The following is an 18702-nucleotide window of genomic DNA, read 5'->3' on the forward strand; positions in this document are numbered from 1 at the left end:
CTCATAGTAGATCTCTAGGGGAAAGAAAGAACAACTGGCCTCTACTTTTTCTACCTCTCTAGAGTTGTTTCATGGGACTGAGAGTGAGATCCATTTGGTTTTTATTTGAGGCTACATGTTTGTTGGACATCAAAAGATAGTAAACAGAATTAAAATGGAAAACATGGAATAGATTAAAATGAGAGAAAGTTTGGGCTAATATGATAAAGGAAGGATTTGAGGAAAAAAATAAAAATTGTGCATTTGCATGAATGAAATCCTAAATGAGACTTTACAAAATGATTCCAAACTTTTATCCATTCTCCACATCAGAAGATTTTAAAAGACAAAAGGACACTAGCAATTTACAAGTATGCCTGGACTGGAAGGCCTTGATGATTCTATTGACACAGGCTTTGAAGTCGCTTCATATAAAACACATACACTGTCCATAGCTGTAGCTTATGACTGGCAAATATTCTAATAAAATAGATTTTGCTTATACCAAGGGAAATGGCATAACAATGGATCAAACAGCCTTTTAAAATACAGTAAGACATTTTAGTATCTATATCTGCTCTCACAAACCTCAAACTATCACCTAAACAAGTCTAAGTCTTTGTATAACCAAATCGCTTTATCAAGTATGCTCAAAAGAACTATATTCTCATAATCAAGTTTCTCAGGTGGAGCAAAATCAATGCCAACACAACATCGATTTTCCAAGATTTTTAAACATCTACTTTTGCTTTTAGCACAAAATGTCAAATAATGAAAAAGTATTAGTTATCATGGATTGGATCAAATAACAATGGGAAAAATGTAGCTGTGTCTGGTAACGTTTTGCACTATGATAATATAAACCTAACAGGTATTAAAAAGAATTGTGAAATCCCAGATTTCCTAGGGTGTGAGGAAACAAAATTTCTTAGAAACTATTTGCGGAGGATAAATAGGTAAAAGTGTTTTTGGAAGAAACTCAACATCTTCAATGTGTCTACCCTTTGACTTAGCAGTTGCACTCCTGGGAATTAATTCCTCCAGGAGGTATTTGTGTAGACTTCTCATGGAGACTTCTGGAATTCAATCCTGGCTCTGCAACACAAGTTAGAGAAAACTACAGGACTGTAGCTGGCCCATAAAATGCTCCAGGATTAGAAAAGCTTGCTCCCTCAGGATAAAGACAAGCTAGGGACACAAAGTTTGACAACCAGAAGGCATCTTTGGGCATTTTAGAATAAAACCTCCTTCTTTCTGTGGAAAACAATCTTGTGCCAAGGTTTGGTGAAAAGTTAAAGCTGGATGTCAGCCCCAACTTCCCACCTCAAGCAGGTACCTCTGAGCAAGGAACAACCTGCATAATCTGGAGAGAGGACAAAGAGTATCAACCATACAGGATTAGTATGGGGTTCAAATGAGATTACCCATGTAACATGCTTAGCATGGTGCTTGGTACATAGTAAGCTCTCAGTAAATTGTACCTATCATTTTATTATCATACACTACAGAAAATGAGTGTTCAAAGAAAAGTTTTGTGATATTCATTACAGCATTGCTTATAAGGGTGAAGGTTTAGAAATAATCTAAATATCCTTCAGTAGAGAGAGTTTAAACAAAATCTAGTACAGCCTTGAAATTCTATAACCTTTACTTTTCTCCCATTTTTTACTATGGTAGAATACACATAACAAAATTCACTACTGAGCCATTTTGAAGTGTACAATTCTTTGGTATTAAGTACATTCATATTACTGTGCAACCATCCTACCATTTATGTCCAGAACTCTCTTCATCTTGAAAAATTAAAAATCTATAAACTGTAAGCATAATGAGATGGATCTATAGGTAATAACATCTAAAAAAGTCTATGATATATTATTAGAAAGAAAGTAGGAAAGTTGTAGTATCTGAACCCACTTAAAAATTATTTTGATGTTTATTTTTGAGAGACAGAGAGAGAGAGAGAGAGAGAGAGAGAGAGCATGAGTAGAGGAGGGACAGAGAAAGAGGGAAACAGAGAATCCAAAGGAGGGTCCAGGCTCTGAGCTGTCAGCACAGAGCCTGAGGAGGGCTCGAACGCACAAACTGAGGGATCATGACGTGAGTCCCAGTTGGAAGCTTAACCTACTGAACTACCCAGGCACCCCTGAGTGCATTTTTTTCAATATAAAAGAGGGAGGGAGGGGAGGCAGGAAGCAGGGAGGGTGGTAAGAACACTATGGGATTATCCCGTCAGCAATGGTTTTCTGGAAATTGCCTTTCCTCTCATTCAATAGTTAGTACAGAAGCTTCCCTTTTAGTATAATGTGACACAGTATACTAATAATAGTTGCTATCTCATTCTTAGTCTGATAAATGATTTAATACTTGTATAGCAGTTAGATCACTGCTGGGCACTTACCAAGGGCCACAGAAATGTTTCTATTCTTGATGGAGTGAAGGTTTGGGGGGATCTCAGTACGTGTCCTCTAAAACAGGATGATAACAGCCCCTGGAAAGCTCATCTTTCTTGATTTCATAAAACTTCTGCTGCTGCTAAGAATAAAAATAAAACAATGATTTAAAACAATAGAAGTAACAGCTAATATTTCTTGAATCTCCCTGTGTCAGGCCCTGGTCCAATTCTTCACCAGCATTATCTTATGCCGTCTTTTCAAGGTTATGGGATAGATTCTAATATCCCTGCTTCATATTTGAAAAAAAAATTTTTTTTAATGTTTTATTTATTTCTAGGAGAGAGAGAGACAGCGTGAGCAGGGGAGGGTCAGAGAGAGAGGGAGACACAGACTCTGAAATAGGCTCCAGGCTCCGAGCTGGCAGTCAGCACAGAGCCCGACGCGGGGCTCGAACCCGCGAACCGCGAGATCATGACCTAAGCGAAAGTCGGACGCTTAACCGACTAAGCCACCCACGCGCCCCTCATATTTGAAGAGATGAAAGCTCAGGGAGGTTAAGTAGTTTGTCCAAAATCATATGACTAATAAGCATTAGAAAAAGGTTATAAAGTCAGAGATACTACTTCCAGAGGGTCTTTCTCAAGTATCACCAGGCATCATGACACCATAATACATACACAGTGAGTATATTTCCTGTACATGTGTGTACAGATATACCGTAATGTAACAAAGAATGAGATAGAGGTATATGCCAAGTTTTAGAATACTAAACCATTGACATTTTCTGGAATGTAGTCTGGAGGTACAAAAGGTACACTCCATGCTTCTTATTGTATTGCAATTCTGTGTTTATATATAGTGTCTCCTCTGGGACAAGTACAATTTTTTCATCTGTGTCTGTATCTGGCTTAACAAGTAGTGAGTACATTAAAAAAACACTAAATTTTATAATATTGAAATATAATTTAAAACTTCTTTAAAGTAGCAAATCCTGGAGTTTCCACTCTGCTTATATTTTTTGAAGACCTCTGTCATTGAGATGCGCTTCTCAAATTGGATTACTTCCCTTGTATATTTTCTGCACTAGTCACATATGAGGTGATCTATCTGCCCTGTCCAATTAGAATGACCAACTCCTATGTAGAAAATTCGTAAGTAATTTCAACATACTCAACTCACTCATTTGCTTTTCCCAAATAAGATGCTAGATTAACCCTTTACAATTGAATATCTATTTTCAAAAATTTATTATTTCATCTGGTAGCAGTAAGTTTAAGAGTAGTGATTATAATAATTAATAGTCTTCTATTTATTGAGACCTTATTCTATGACAAACACTTGACATATATCATCTCAATCAATTCTTACAACCACCTGATTAACTAAATATTATCCCCATTTTATTGCTAATGAAACAGAGACTCAGAGAGATTAATTGCCAAAGATCGCACAGTAACTGCTTACAAATACTTGAATCCATACTACTTTGACTCTAACTCTTATATTATGTACTTACTACAATTCAAGATTTTATTTTTTTAATAACATGGTAGTTCTGCAGAAATCAGGATTAATAATCTCCAAGATAAATTCAATCATAAAGGCCATAAGGAATAAGCCTTACATAGCAGATCAATTGGTATTGAACTTTAAAAGGTGAAAATAAACTGATCTGAAGAGGCTAACACCCATACATGCAAGGCCAACTCTTGCTATTTGTTCTGCTTCCAAAATGAAACACTAATAAACTCACCAAGTTCTAAAGATCTTGCTTGCCTTCCAATCTCACCTGGTTACTTGTTTTCCCTTAACTTCTTTGTCTCTCCGTTCTCCACCACATGTCTTCATCTTTCCCTAATGCACCTGCCACAGAATGTTTACACACTGTTCCCTTTTCCAATTATTAGATCACTCTCCCACATGTCCCAGTGTTCACACGGTTGACCTTTTTTTATCCTTCAAATTTCAGTTTAATTGTCACTTCCTCTGAAGCACTATTCCTGGTCACTCAATTTAAGCAAGTCCCATCTTTCTTGTACTATGTTTGTTGACCTTATAAGCTGTAATTATATATACAATATATAATAATAATTTATAATAATTATAAATATATAAAATTGTACATGAATATTTGTTTGTTTGCTTATTTATTATCTTTCTGGAAGCTTACTGGTAGACTTAGTGTCTGTTACCATTGCATATCCACAGCCTAATTAAGGCCTGCTCACTAGTTATTCTAAGAATATATCACATAAGCTTAAGATGTGGAGTGAATAACAATAAATAACATTTACATGTAACATCAAGGCAACCTGTGGCACTTCAATTTATCATATCTGCATTTGCAACTTCTTACTTTTCCAACATTTCTTATCATAAGTGAGACCCTTTATAATAATGACCAAAACTCATAGCTATAATCTGGTCATGACAGCAAAGTCCAACTGACATTGACAATGCACTAAGCCAGCAGGCACTTGGTCAAAATAATCAGGGGTCTGAGAAGGGAAGGAAGGACATTTCATACACTGCAGATTTTCATTGCAAAAATTCAGGATAAGACCTAGGAAATCCATGTCGATATAAACCATTAAAACATTTTACAAGTTGAAGAAAAGGACCAATGAGGCATCAAAGGAAGCTATTTTTAGGACAATATTTTTTATTAATAAAGGAAATTAGTTGGTATGCTATAAGATTTGACATAAGCTATTAACATCAAAAGAGGTGACACCCTCATTCACCAAAGTTGGACTCGCCTTCACTCTCCAGAAACCATTTATGTTGTAGTTGCAGGCCCTCTTATTTGACTTAAAGTTTTCAAATACTCGGTAAACATTGGGAATGTTGAATCTCAGTTCTGAGAGGGGAAAGACCTTCTTATTATTTCACTGATTCAGTCATGAAAACTGCATTCCCCCCGTGTGCATGGTGCTGTGTAAAATCCCTCTTGTTCCAACTCTGTTGTGCTGTCAGCAAAAATCAAGGTTCCTGAGAAAAGAACCTCTGGCCTTGAGAGATACTGAAAGACCCAGAAACAGCTCGTTGCTTTGTTCAATTCTGTGCAATACGCCTCTAAGGGGATTAAGTTTTGTCCCATCTAAAATCCATCATGCTTGACAGATCTGCCCTTGCTTGAACTATACTTTCTTGATGGATCTGTGCTTAGTAGGTGTGTCTAGCAGTCCTCTCTTCCCCAGTGGCTTGTAACTTCCTCCTCAACAGTCTACTCCTTCTCTGAACTTCACTTTCATCTCTCCATCTGCCAGTTCAACATTACTCCTTGGAGAGCTAACAACAAAATTAACATGTCCTAAATGAACTCTGGATTTCAACATCCCCTAAACTTTCATCGTCCCCATGTGTCTTCTCCTTCAGCAAATGTCACGAACAGGTGGCATTCTAGATGCCCTCTTTTTCTCACATCCCATTTCATATTACACATTCTGCCATCAAATCACATAGACTCTGTCTTCATGTTGTATTAGAAATACCCCCAGTTCTCCACTGTGCTTAGTATAAGCCACCATCATGTCTCCCCTGCACCACTGGAATCTCACCTCCTACTTGGTTTCTCAATTCCATTTTGCATCCTTTAGAATGCATTGCCACAGTAATGGCCATAATTCTCTTTCACATCATGAATCTTGAAAAGACAGTCTTTTGCTAACTGTAGTCTTTCACCCCACGGCTCCCTGTGTCATTTGGAACTTAGTGCAAAGGCCTCACCATGGCCAGAAAACCTTCCCTAATATCACATCAGGGATGGATACACATCAGCTTCCTTGTGTTCTTCACACCAAACATGATTTTCCTGTTCCACCACTCCCAGAAACTTGGTGTTCTCTCCAGAAACTTAGAAGATACTTTTCCAGATAATCTCAAGGACAATTCCACCATGCCATTCTCCCTGTCTCTTCTTAGGAAAAACCATTTCTTTCTATATCATAAAAAGTGAAAAAATAGCAACCTCCTTTTTGTTTTGTTCTTATTTTATAGTTTTCCCTTAACCTTATAATAATATCCACCTGATATTATGCAGTGCTACATACTTGATAATCGACTACCCATCTCTCTATAATATACATTTCATGTCTGTTTGTTTACCTTAATATCTCCACTACCTAAAATAATGTCAGGAACAAACTTGAATTTCAGAAAATATTTACTGAATAAATACATTAGTCCAAAAGCATACCCTAAATCTGGTTATCCTAGGGTTACAGGGTGGCCATTATATCAACTAGAGATTTTTTAGAAAATCCTCAGTCAGCTACATAATGTAGGAAAGATCATGCTGGAATTTTATCCTAGCTCTGGCTTGTTCTTTGCTTCTTACTTGTTACTTTAATATACTAGGGGACTGGAATGGGCACTAGTGGCAATGAGAAAGTAGCCAATTCCCTGCCCTTATGGTTTTTATTCTCTATAAGTTTATGATATATTGAAGAATAAGGCAAGACAAACATTCAGTGGAAATAGGATGTTACTGTAGAATTAGATAGCAAATAATAAGTCCTACCAATATATGTGTTAAAAGAGCTCTTAAGTGTTTTTCCACTTTGGTGAGTTTCTTATTGTTCATTTGTCTTGAAGATTCTTCTAAATCAACTTAATATTTTCTCTTTTCTTTTTTTGAAGACAGTATTGGTTGTGATAATACTGACTTCTTGGTGAAAACACCACTTTATTTGTTTTATTAACTTCAACTTAAAAATACATACCTTAATTGCTACACAAAGAATGTGCCATGCTTTTGCCATAACAGCTATATTTCTTGTCTACCGATCAAATTGCCCTTGAAGCTACAACTGAATAATCTATGTTGAAATTCTGCTTCACATTGTAGCAGCAATAAAATTTTGCAGTGTTTTGTTTTGCCCACCAATTGAGTAGAGCGGTCTTATGAAAAATTTTTAAAACCAATGAAGTCTGTGATATTTCTTTTTTTTTAAATATTTATTCATGAGACAGAGAGAAAGAGAGAGAGAGCACATGAGAGCAGGGGAAGGGGAGAAAGAGAGAGAGAGAGTTAGAGAGAGTGAGAGAGAGAGAATCCCAAGCAAAGCAGTATCTGCACTGTCAGTGCAGAGCCTGATGTGGAACTTGAATCCCAGGAACTGTGAGATCATGACCTGGGCAGAAATCAAGAGCCAGACAATTAACTGACTGAGCGACCCAGAAGCCCCAAACCTATGATATTTCTATGATACTTGCAAATATACCCAACTAATTTTGCCTTCAGATTATCCTAATTTCTCTCTAACATGTCCATAGTCCTTGATTTAAGGAATGACTACATTAGCCCAAAATGTACCCTATTTTTGGATTCAAATTACCCTCAGACAGTGCCTAGACAAATAAAATATAGATTTTTGAGGTATTTATATACATAATTCAAGTCTAGGGCACATTTGTATGATTTGTTCTCATGTATCAACACATCATTCGTACCTACATATAAACATGCCACACATATGTTATTAACATGTGTGTATAACAAAATTCATAAATTCATAAATTCAATAAATATTTATTAAGCACCTATAATATGCCAGACAGTGTTATAAATCCTAAGGATAATGTGGTAAAGAAAGCAGACAAAAATATTCTTGGAACTTAGTTCTATGAATGCAGGGAAGGAAATAAGACACATAATACATGAGGAAAAGCTGTTAGATGGTAATAACTGCCAAGGAGAAGACAGAGCAGAAAAGAGGACTATGAATCAGGTGTAGTGTAACTTCAGGAAGAATAATCAAAGATTGTTTCATAGAGAAGGCATATTTTTGGGAACCACATGAACAAAACATAAGGGTTCTAGATATTCAAATGTCTGGGGGGAAATCCCTCTTTGGCAGAGAAAACAGAGACTGCAAGTGGCCCAAAGGAGTGTGCCTGGGACTCTGAGGATCAGCCAGGGGGTTATGTGGGGCTAGAGTCAAATGAGATCAAAGAATAGGAGGTCAGAAAGATGGGGCCAGGAGTGCTGTAAATAATGAAAAATCATGTAGGTCATTACTAAGACTTTGACTTTTATTCTAAGTGGAATGGGAAATCAATTGGAAAGTTTCAAGCAAAGAAGTGATATGCTTGGACAACATTTTGAAAGAAGGCGTTAGCGGCTGTGTTGAGAATAGACCACAGAGTAGAAGCAAGAACAGCAGGTAGGTTCTCATGTAATCCAGAAGCAAGAGAGGATAGTTTTGATGGCAGCCTTGGAACTGAAAATTGGTCAAATTATGAAAGTAGAGTCAAATGACTAGACCACATGTGGTATTTGAGGGAAAGAAATAGGACAAGGATTATAGGAAGGTTATTGGCCTGAGCAACTATAAGAAATGATATTCTGTTAATTTAAGTGAGGGAAAACTGAAGGACAAGTATAAGAATAAGCAGTTGTCCTATCACGCGTTTAGTTTGGTCATGTTAAATTTGAGATGCTTTTTTGCCATCAAGACAGAGATGTTCAAATAGGCTGTTAGATATATGAGTATGGAGCTGAGGAGTAATGTCCATGCTAAGGAAATCGATGTTCAATGGCTAAATGGCATTAGAAGTCATCAGAGTAGATGAGACCACCAAAGGGGTAAATGCAGATTGGGAAGGAAGAGGTCCATGGCCTGACCCCTGAGGCACAGCCTTTAGAGGACAGGGAGATGATGAGGAATCACTAAAAGAGATTTGAGAAGTATCTATAAAGGTAAGAAAATTCAGCAAATATATTTTCAAGACAGAGTGATCACTGTGTCAAAACTCTCGATGAGGCCCGAGAAATGCCCACTGAGTCTAGAAGCATAGAGCGTCTCTTTACCATAAAATGTATTATTTATCCAGATGTTTCCATGTATTAGGACAAAAATGAATCTCCAAAATACTATGACAAGACAATATAATTATTCACTTAATTCTTTATTATGTCCATTGCTGCTTCAGATTTACCTAGATTGGCAGAAGATATTTACAAATGACATACTGGATAAAGAGGTTGTATCCAGAATCTAAAAAGAACTTATCAAACTCAAAAAACAAATAATCCAGTGAAGAAATGGGCAGAAGACATGAAGCGACACTTCTCCAAAGAAGATATACAAATGGCTAATAGACACATGAAAAACTGCTCAACGTCACTCATCATCAGGGAAATACAAATCAAAACTACACTGAGATACCACCTCATACCTATTGAAATAGCTAAAATTAACAACTCAGGAAACAACAGATGCTGGTGAGGATGTAGAAAAAGGGGAACACTCTTACACTGCTGGTGGGAATGCAAACTGGTGCAGCCACTGTGGAAAGCAGTATGGAGGTTCCTCAAAAAGTTAAAAATAGAACTAGCCTATGACCCAGAAATTGCACTACTAGGTATTTATCCAAAGGATACAAAAATACTGATATTAAGGGGCACGTGCACCCCAATGTTAATAACAGCACTATCAACAATGGTCAAATTGTGAAAAGTGCCCAAATGTCCACTGACTGATGAATGGATAAAGATGTGGTAGATACATACAATATAATATGACTCAGACATCAAAAAGAACAAAATCTTTCCATTAACAATGCTGTGGAGAGAACTCGAGTGAATTATGCTAAATGAAATAAGTCAATCAGAAAAAAACAAATACCATATGATTTCATTCATATGTGTAATTTAGAGGCATCAAAGCAATAGAGCCAATAATATGAATCTGAACAACCTTCTTATGCAATTTCTTTATGCCTCTGGACCTCCTCAGGCCCAATATCCAATATCCATTACCATGTTATAAGCGAATGTTGCTGATCCTGTCAAATTTATGCTTCAGCAGTTCAGATAACACTAGTCAAAACTGCAGTTTGAACAACTCAGTCACATTATATCCCATGGTCAGGCTCTACCCTCTACCAGAACCCAGTAACAAGATTATGAATTAGGAAGTACTGTTACTACCATTTCTGCAGAGGTGAAGAAATTTGCACAGTTATATCAGAAGTTTAAGTGGTGGATCATATGTGTAATTTAAGAAATAAAGCAGATGAGGGGCGCCTGGGTGGCTCAGTCGGTTAAGCGTCAGACTTTGGCTCAGGTCATGATCTCACGGTTGGGTTCGAGCCCCGCATCGGGCTCTGTGCTGACAGCTAGCTCAGAGACTGGAGCCTGTCTTCAGATTCTGTATCTCCCTCTCTCTCTGACCCTCCCCTGATCACACTGTCTCTATCTCTCTCTCTGAAAGAAAGAAAGAAAGAAAGAAAGAAAGAAAGAAAGAAAGAAAGAAAGAAAGAAAGAAAGAAAAGAAAAAGAAAAAGAAATAAAGTAGATGAACAAGGGGAAGGGGAGAAAAAATAAAATAAGATAAAAACACAGAAGGAGGCAAACCATAAGAGGCTCTTAACTATAAAAAATAAATTGGGGATTGTTGGAGGAGAGGTGAGTAAGGGGATGGACTAAATGGATGATGGGCATTAAGGAGAGTACTTGTGATGAGCACTGGGTGTTATATGTACGTGATGAATCACTAAATTCTACCCCGAAACCAGTACTATACTATACATTAATTCACTTGAATTTAAATAAAATCTTAGAAAGAAAAAAAATCAAATTTACATAGATTGGACTCTGAGCATAGAGGGTTGTAGATTAATATCAGCATCTGATAATTTCATATAAATCACCATCTTTAAAATGAATTGCTGATACTGGTAGAACCTTTAATGTTTACAGTAGCTTCCAAGTACATTATTGAGTGTGCAGTATTCAACATACAGGAATAGTGTAATTATTAATGTCATTTTACAAATGTGGAAAGTGAAGTTCTAAAAGGATGTAGGGACCAGTTTCGCTATGCATGCATTGGGAAGTGGAATCTAAACTCTGCCATCTGGATCCAAAAGCCCATTTACATCTTATACCATGCTGCTTATTCCACTGACTCTAAAACAGCAGAATATGTATGTGTATGTATGAACCCATGTGTGTTTATATATGTATTTTGTGTATATGCAGGGATGTGTGTGTATGTTGGTATGTATACACATATACATTGTCATTGTTTCTGCTTTTTTAATTAATCGACTGATATTCTCTTAATCATTTCCCCCATCAGCAAACAAGCTCCTGGGAATGATATAGGGATGGCAATCTCTTCTGCAACAGACAAAGGCTTTGGAACCAGGGGTTAATACTCCAGGTGTCATCATTTCTACCTGTGTGAACTTGATGTAGTTTCTGGCTTAATTTCTTTATCTGTACAACACAGATCATCATACCTACTTAAAAGATTTTAGGGAGTCAAAACACACAATGCATAAATTTGTCCACTAAATCTTTCTAAGGTGAGACTGGTTACATGAGCGTGTTATTCCGCCCCACCCCTTCTTAGCTTGTATCACACCCATTGCAACTGTGAGTCTTCCACATAAGCATTTTGAAGGCAATTACTTTGCCATATTTCTCCCATTTTGCTCCAAGAATACGGTGAAACGATGGTTATGAACTGAAAGAACAAAGCCCATGGCAAATGTTAGGACTGTATTATTGATCTTATTATTATATCATCCAGAGCCACAGAAATCAAACCAGTAATTCCTGTCTCAACGACCAGACAGTTGATTGACAGAATTCCACTGCCATGAGCAGTTTGCATCTAATTTGGACCTTTCATTTGTCATATGAGCATGTTAATTAACGATAGCTCAAAGATAACTGACCAGTGCTCCAAATTATTTTTAAACTAATCCCACAGGTTGGCAAAACTCAAATGAAACATATTCAACTTCAACTAGATGTTCACTTATCCTGAATGTAAAATCCCATGTTGTCCAAGCTTCTGGAGCTTTTCTTTTAATATACATATTTTATACATTTTTAATATTATAGTTTTAATACACTAAGTAATACATTTAATACATTAAATAATAATACAATAAATAATACATCTAATAATAAGTAAAAGGTTTTTTAATATACATAAGCTGATATGGAAGTAGAGTTGAGTATATAGTGACTCATACACAAATGCTTTTTGAGAGAATTAAAGAATAAATAAATGTACCAGTGATAATTATTAGCAACAACAAAGATTAAAATATACAAATATTTTTCTAGGTTATCAAATACCAGAAGAATGAAGGTTCTGGGTATTTTTTTCTATCAAGAACATAATCTTTTTTATAACTGTGTGTGCATGCTGTGAAATCTTTTTCCCTTATTAATTTCCTTTTTACACCCGGTTTTTAGACAGCTGAAAATTATGAGTTTACAGAACAAGATGTACTTTCAGTTCTTATTTTATGGCCAAGGACTATGGCATGCACTATTATGAAAACAATTCTAAACTATGCTTTATTATATTATATTGTGCAATTTATATTCAGAAGATACTATCAGCACCAGGGAACAGACAGAGTTAATAAAAGACACAGTATTCCTGTTGTCCTAATAGTTATTAAAATGAAACTTCCCAGAGACATTTATAGTGTCTTTTCAAAGATATTCTGCATACTTTGACAGATCAATTGGGGCCTCTACGTATGAATAGCAACATCATAGGCCTTAGAGACACACAGTGCTATGCTGGGAAGGATCTTTATAATTAACCAGGCTGACTTCCTCATTTCACAGGTGAGGACACCGAGGCTGAGAGAGAACTCATGACTAGGTCGTGCCTGGAACTGAGGTCCCTTGCCATCTAATCAAGGATTCTTTTCACTGTTATTGTCAATGATGGTAATAATCTTGTAGGGCATTACCAAAGATATCCATATCACCCCTACGCGGCTCCAAAGGTAGACAAGAATGATGTGATTTTAATCATTTCTCAAAGGAAAATCCACAATCTTAAGAGGAATAACTAACCTGGCTTCTATTATCTTGGTTATTTATCTGTTAACATTTTTTTGGTCTGTCCCTTGATAGAATATGAGTACCATAAAAGCAGGAAGCATGGTCATTTGGGATACTGCTGAAATAATTCCCCATGCTCAGAACATGTCAAACACATTATTAATTCAATAAATATTTGTTAAATAAATGAATATAAATTCACTAGATATGATAAGAGATACAAAAATCTATTAAAACTTAAGAATTGACCCCTAAAATGTACAGTCAAGAATCATACACATCCGTGCGCACATGCACACACATACACCATAAGGTAGAATATGCTAAATGCCATGCAAATGGAATAAATAAGAAGTTGTAAGAGAACTGGAACAGTCACTATCACTCTTATAGTAAGGAGTTTACAAAAATTACTAAGTAGCTATGAAGCTTCAGTAATGTTACAAAGTATGAAAAACATAAAGGGCACATCAGAGTTTTGTGACCCTGTCCAGCTATGCTGACTAGCCTTGGTTGTGGCAGGTAAGGACTGGGTGACACAGGGAAGCCGAGCTTGTCTGAAGCCTGTAGGGTGAATAGAAGTCATGATAAATGGTGAGAGTATTTCTGAGGCTAACAGGATGCAGTCTGGGAATGGTTAAACAGTGTTTGAGAAATAAAACGACTCTTTTTAGAGGTGTAGAGTAAAAAAAGGGTAGACAAATATTAAATAAGAGACTAATATTAGTAAGAGATTGGCTATAACACATGGCTATGAATTTGTGAAGAGGTAGTGGAAAGAAAGGAATGGAAGAAGAGGAGGAAGGATGGAAGAAAAGGAGGGAAAGAAGGGCGGGATGGAGAAGGAAAGAAGGGAGGGAAACGTAGAGAAAAGGGAGAGGACGAAGGAAGGGAGAAAAAGTGAAGAAAAGAACTATTTAAGGGACACCTACTCTACACTCAACAGTGGACACACAACGCTTTCACATACTTTTTTATTTGATCCTCACAACTTTCCATTTTTAGATAAGAGAATCAGCCTTCCAAATAACCCTAAAGTCAAGATTCAACGGGATTCTATCAAAGCCAAAGCCACTTGTCAGACACACTTTCAATCCATTTTGTACAGTTACTCTCCACATTTAAAGCTTTTACATTTAATTTAGGCCTTAATGATCATAGAGCACCTTCAAGTAATTGTTTATTCTCTCTTTATAATAACCCTGTGAAGATATTCTTATCCCTATTTTATAAAGAAATGGAAGATCAAAGAGGTAGCTTAATTTGTCTAAGAACACATGGAGATCAAACCCATGTTGTGGTTCTCAGCTGATGATCCTTTCTACTATGACATGTAGTGAAATCCATGACACAGTTCACAGCATATCAACACCTACAGAGTGTCAAGCATCCCACCAGGAATTCTCCACATTTGGTCTTTTCAAAACATTTGGGAAAGAAACATATTTTCTTGCATTTCATAGAGAACAAACTGGCACGTATCTTTACTTACAGCTCCTCTATAAAAACAGAAAAATATACATTTTTAAATTCAAAGAGAAGAAGAGACATTTTACTTATCTAGAAATGCTCCATCGTGCCTCACTCTCAAGTTAACTAGACATTGCTTTAAACTCTCCACCACTCATGATCATCTTTCGCTACATTCAGCAACTTAGGAAGCCTTGAGGAGCTCCTTTAGAACAGCAATAAACCCAGAGTCAGTGAGTATAAGCCTAGATCTTTTTACTAACTCATTCGATGACTTTAAAATAATTCCTTGGCTTCCTTCTCCCTCATCAACCTAACGCCACTTGCCGAGGTGCCGGGAAATACAGGGTAGAAGCAGAAAGACAGTGATACTTCTCATCTACAAGATGTTCCTACAGATCTGTACAGATTTCAACACTAGCATGACATCCTTTCAATAATATCTATTTAAAAGTTAAAAGCAGAATTAAGTTAGTTTTGCAAATTTAGAAGATAAGAGTTTTCCACAAACACAAATAATATTGACACTTTACTGAAATCTCACCGAGATTTCTCGTAAATTCACAGACATAAATTCTAAATATTTACAGACATTTGTCTGAGAGTGCCCCTCCCTCCCCCTTCTGCTTCCTAACTTGTCTTTGGTAAAGCCTTCCTCATCTTCTAACCCAGAGTTAATCATTTCCCTCTGCAGCTTCCAGAGAACTGTAGATTCCCACCACTATGATATTTAAAATATATTTTGCATTTATTTGCCAAAGAATTTCCCATCTAGATGGCTAGTTTCCTTAGATCAGGGTTCAAGTTCTTTTACGTGCAGAAAGTGTTTAATAAATGCCTGTTTAATGAAGAGATTAGTTCCAGAATTATTTCATATGCTGGAAAGGAGCAATACATTCCAGAAAGAGCAGGAAGTAGAAGTAGTAAAACTGAATTTTTTAAACTGGCTATCCACATATGAATTGGGAGTTTGAGGTTAGCATGAGCATACAACAAAAATGTAAGAGTTTTGGTAACAATAATAATGCATAACTTATTTAGTGCTTGGCAAAGGTCTAAATACTTGATAAGCAGTAACACTTATTTGTCAGAAGAACTCCATAATATTATTATTGATATATTATTTTAAATTATTTTTGTTTATCAACATATGCAAATTGATATGTTAATTTTACACAGTTATGTAATTAATATATTAAGTATATAATTTAAAATATATTCTGAATGTTCTTATTCTCATTTTATAGATGAGAAACTGAAGTGTGGAGAAGTTAAAAAGTTTTATTCGACATCCTAGCATGGCTAAGACATGGTACAAACTGCCCTGGTAAAGTGGTTAAAATGCACAGTCTCTATGAGTAATGCACACAGGCCTATTAGGGACCAGCATGTGGGCATGAGTTTTTAGGTTCCTGAGGCATGTCTCTCTTAGAAACAAGAGAGCTGCAGTCAAGTGCATCAAGAAGTTCCTCCCCATATATACCCACAGAGTTTTACTTACTTGCAGTCTTCTAAACTGGAAATTTCTCGGGTGCCCAGTTTCTGTATTGCATCTGGGGATGGATAGGGATAACGCAGCAGAAAGGGAGAGGTGACTAATACCTCTGCCTCATTCCAGCAGTCTAGCCATAACATACTCTTTATATCAAGCCTGCCAGCTCCCACTGGTGGGAGGCCTTGGACCTGAACCTGTGTGTTCTTACCTTGTCAGTTAGATGAAGGGGTGAAATTGAATTTCTTTATATGATCACATCTCTGGTAGAGGACAGCAATGTTCCATCATTCATTCACTCATTCACTCCGTGTTTTATGTCCATACAGTTAGTAAAGAACGTTTATTCATTGTTGATTAAGACCATCGATACGCTCATTGTTTTGTGGCCATTCGGTTGATTAAAAGCAGTCATTCAATGTTGATCAATAGCATTTATTCATTTAGGTTAAGAGAATTTATCACTTAGCATTTTCTATCCATATAGTTGGTTAAAAGTGTAGGCCCTCCTGTTAGACCATTTCTAATTTTGGCTACACGGCTTCCTAGTTATTTTATCTTGAACAAATTCCTTTCTGCTTGCCTCTAAAATTTATTTTCTTACTTTAAAACCAAGGAAAATAATACTTTTCTCATAAGATGGTTTAACAACTAAAGCAGATGATACAAGTAAATCTCAACACTATCTGAGACCTAGATAGTGCTCAGTAAAGTGTAGCTATAAATATTGATTACAATCTACTTTTATAATAATGGTAACAACAGTAAACACACTCTACTAGATAGATTAAATAAAAGATAAATTGACACACAGTCCTTGACTGTTAGTGCCACCAGAAACCTAGTGGTTTTCAAAGTTAGAAGAAATTGAGTGGGAGATTAACTAATTAAAGACCTTGAATATTAACCCAGACGGCAAGTATCTGACAACAAAATACAAAATTATAGATAAATAGAAATAAAATATTTTGACATAAAGATATATACAAATAGTAATATTCAAAATGTTAATAAAGCCCATTTTTGAAACTGGCTGATAGCATAATGGAAATGGTAAAAACAAAATATATTGTACGTTAGATGTCATAACTCACTTGATTATAAAAAAACACATTCTTCATTAAAAATAAGTCATGTGCATTATCTGTCCAGTGATGTGCAATGTCATTTAAGACATTCCATCATTCTGTGCTTGAGCACTCTTCTGTAATCTGATGAGGTGTCCAGGGAAGAGACAATGATAGCCAAGGCATTAAAATGTAATCAAGATATGCAAATTCATATCTAAATGTGATTTGCTGAGAAAAAGAAATTAATCTAGGCATGGTCAAATAAACAATGTGTAATATGGATAATTAATCACCAAATTAGCAGCTGCAGTCCCTTGAGGAAATTATGCAAATTGAAAAGGCCCCCATCCACTGACACAATTAGACCACTTAATGCAAACTCTCAACAAAATAACCCTGGGGAACATCACAAAACAAATAGCCCAATCAACCTTAGTGTCCCAAATTCCACTGCAATATTTAATATTATTTAATCTTGTTTCTTCTCAGTTTGAACTTATTCAGAAAGATTTCATCATACCTTGCTGGCAAATATCTAAGATGCCACCCTATGGATGTTCCATTAAGAGGTCCCCTCAAAGCCTAGTTTTCCTCTATCAATCAAATATGTTATTATTGAAAGCTGAAATTGTGCAAATGATAACACTTCATAAATGAAGAAAGGCCAATTATATATCTCCTGTCGGTAATAGCAAAATCAGGAATGTTGATGCACCATGAAAATGTGTATCCTCTGTGGCCTGATGTCACCTGGATATTATATTAGTAGCAAAGAAAGGATCCCTACAGTTCCCTGACAATAAATGTCATCTCAGACAAGAGTATATTATCTCCAGGAAAGTTAGAGTGTCCTATGTCTGCTCTTGAAGTGTATAGAAAGTAATCCTACCTTTGCTCCCTCTGCTACACCTACACAAAGGTAGGTGACAAAGTTGAATCCTAGAACCCTTTGACATTAAACTAACAGAACCCATGAGATTCTGCTGCTAACTCCCTTCAAAAAATTTGACTCCACCACTAGAGAGATGCCAAAACTTCCTGAATAAAAATTAAAGATCCTCTTCCCCTCACCCAAAGAAAAGGGTTTATTAGGTGCTTTACTATTATAATTTTACAATTATAATTGCTGAAAAGACTAATCACAGAGAAGAAGCTATATTAGTACTGATTGCTGATAGTTTAGTTGTACCCAGTATTTACAGATACCAAAGGCCTCATAGCTCAATGAAGTGTATTAATGCTCTCCCTGGTCAAATTTCCTCAATTTATTTGAGAATCACCCTACGTAAGTCAACTCCCCAAGGTCATACCTGAGTGACTAGTGTTCCAGCAATCTGACAGTGCCTACTTCCACCTTGGTATTAAATCTTATCCACAAATCAACAGTATCTCTGACTCCTTTTATGCGAATTTCTTCTCTGAGCCAGCATTATTACTCATTTCCTATTTTTTTTTTTTTATCTTTTA

General features: G+C 36.2%; 1 long non-coding RNA gene across 1 annotated transcript in view; it reads right to left on the reverse strand.

Annotated features, from left to right (window-relative positions):
* Positions 1–2386: 2386 nt before the first annotated feature.
* The window catches only part of LOC120223204, a 55696-nt gene continuing 39380 nt past the window's right edge, over positions 2387–18702 (reverse strand). The window contains exon 3 of the long non-coding RNA XR_005526229.1: positions 2387–2514. This is a non-coding gene — a long non-coding RNA (uncharacterized LOC120223204). The remainder of the gene's footprint in view (positions 2515–18702) is intronic.

Source organism: Hyaena hyaena, unplaced genomic scaffold (assembly GCF_003009895.1).
Source record: "Hyaena hyaena isolate Hyena2069 unplaced genomic scaffold, ASM300989v1 scaffold_966, whole genome shotgun sequence".
NCBI classification, from domain to species: Eukaryota; Metazoa; Chordata; class Mammalia; order Carnivora; family Hyaenidae; genus Hyaena; species Hyaena hyaena.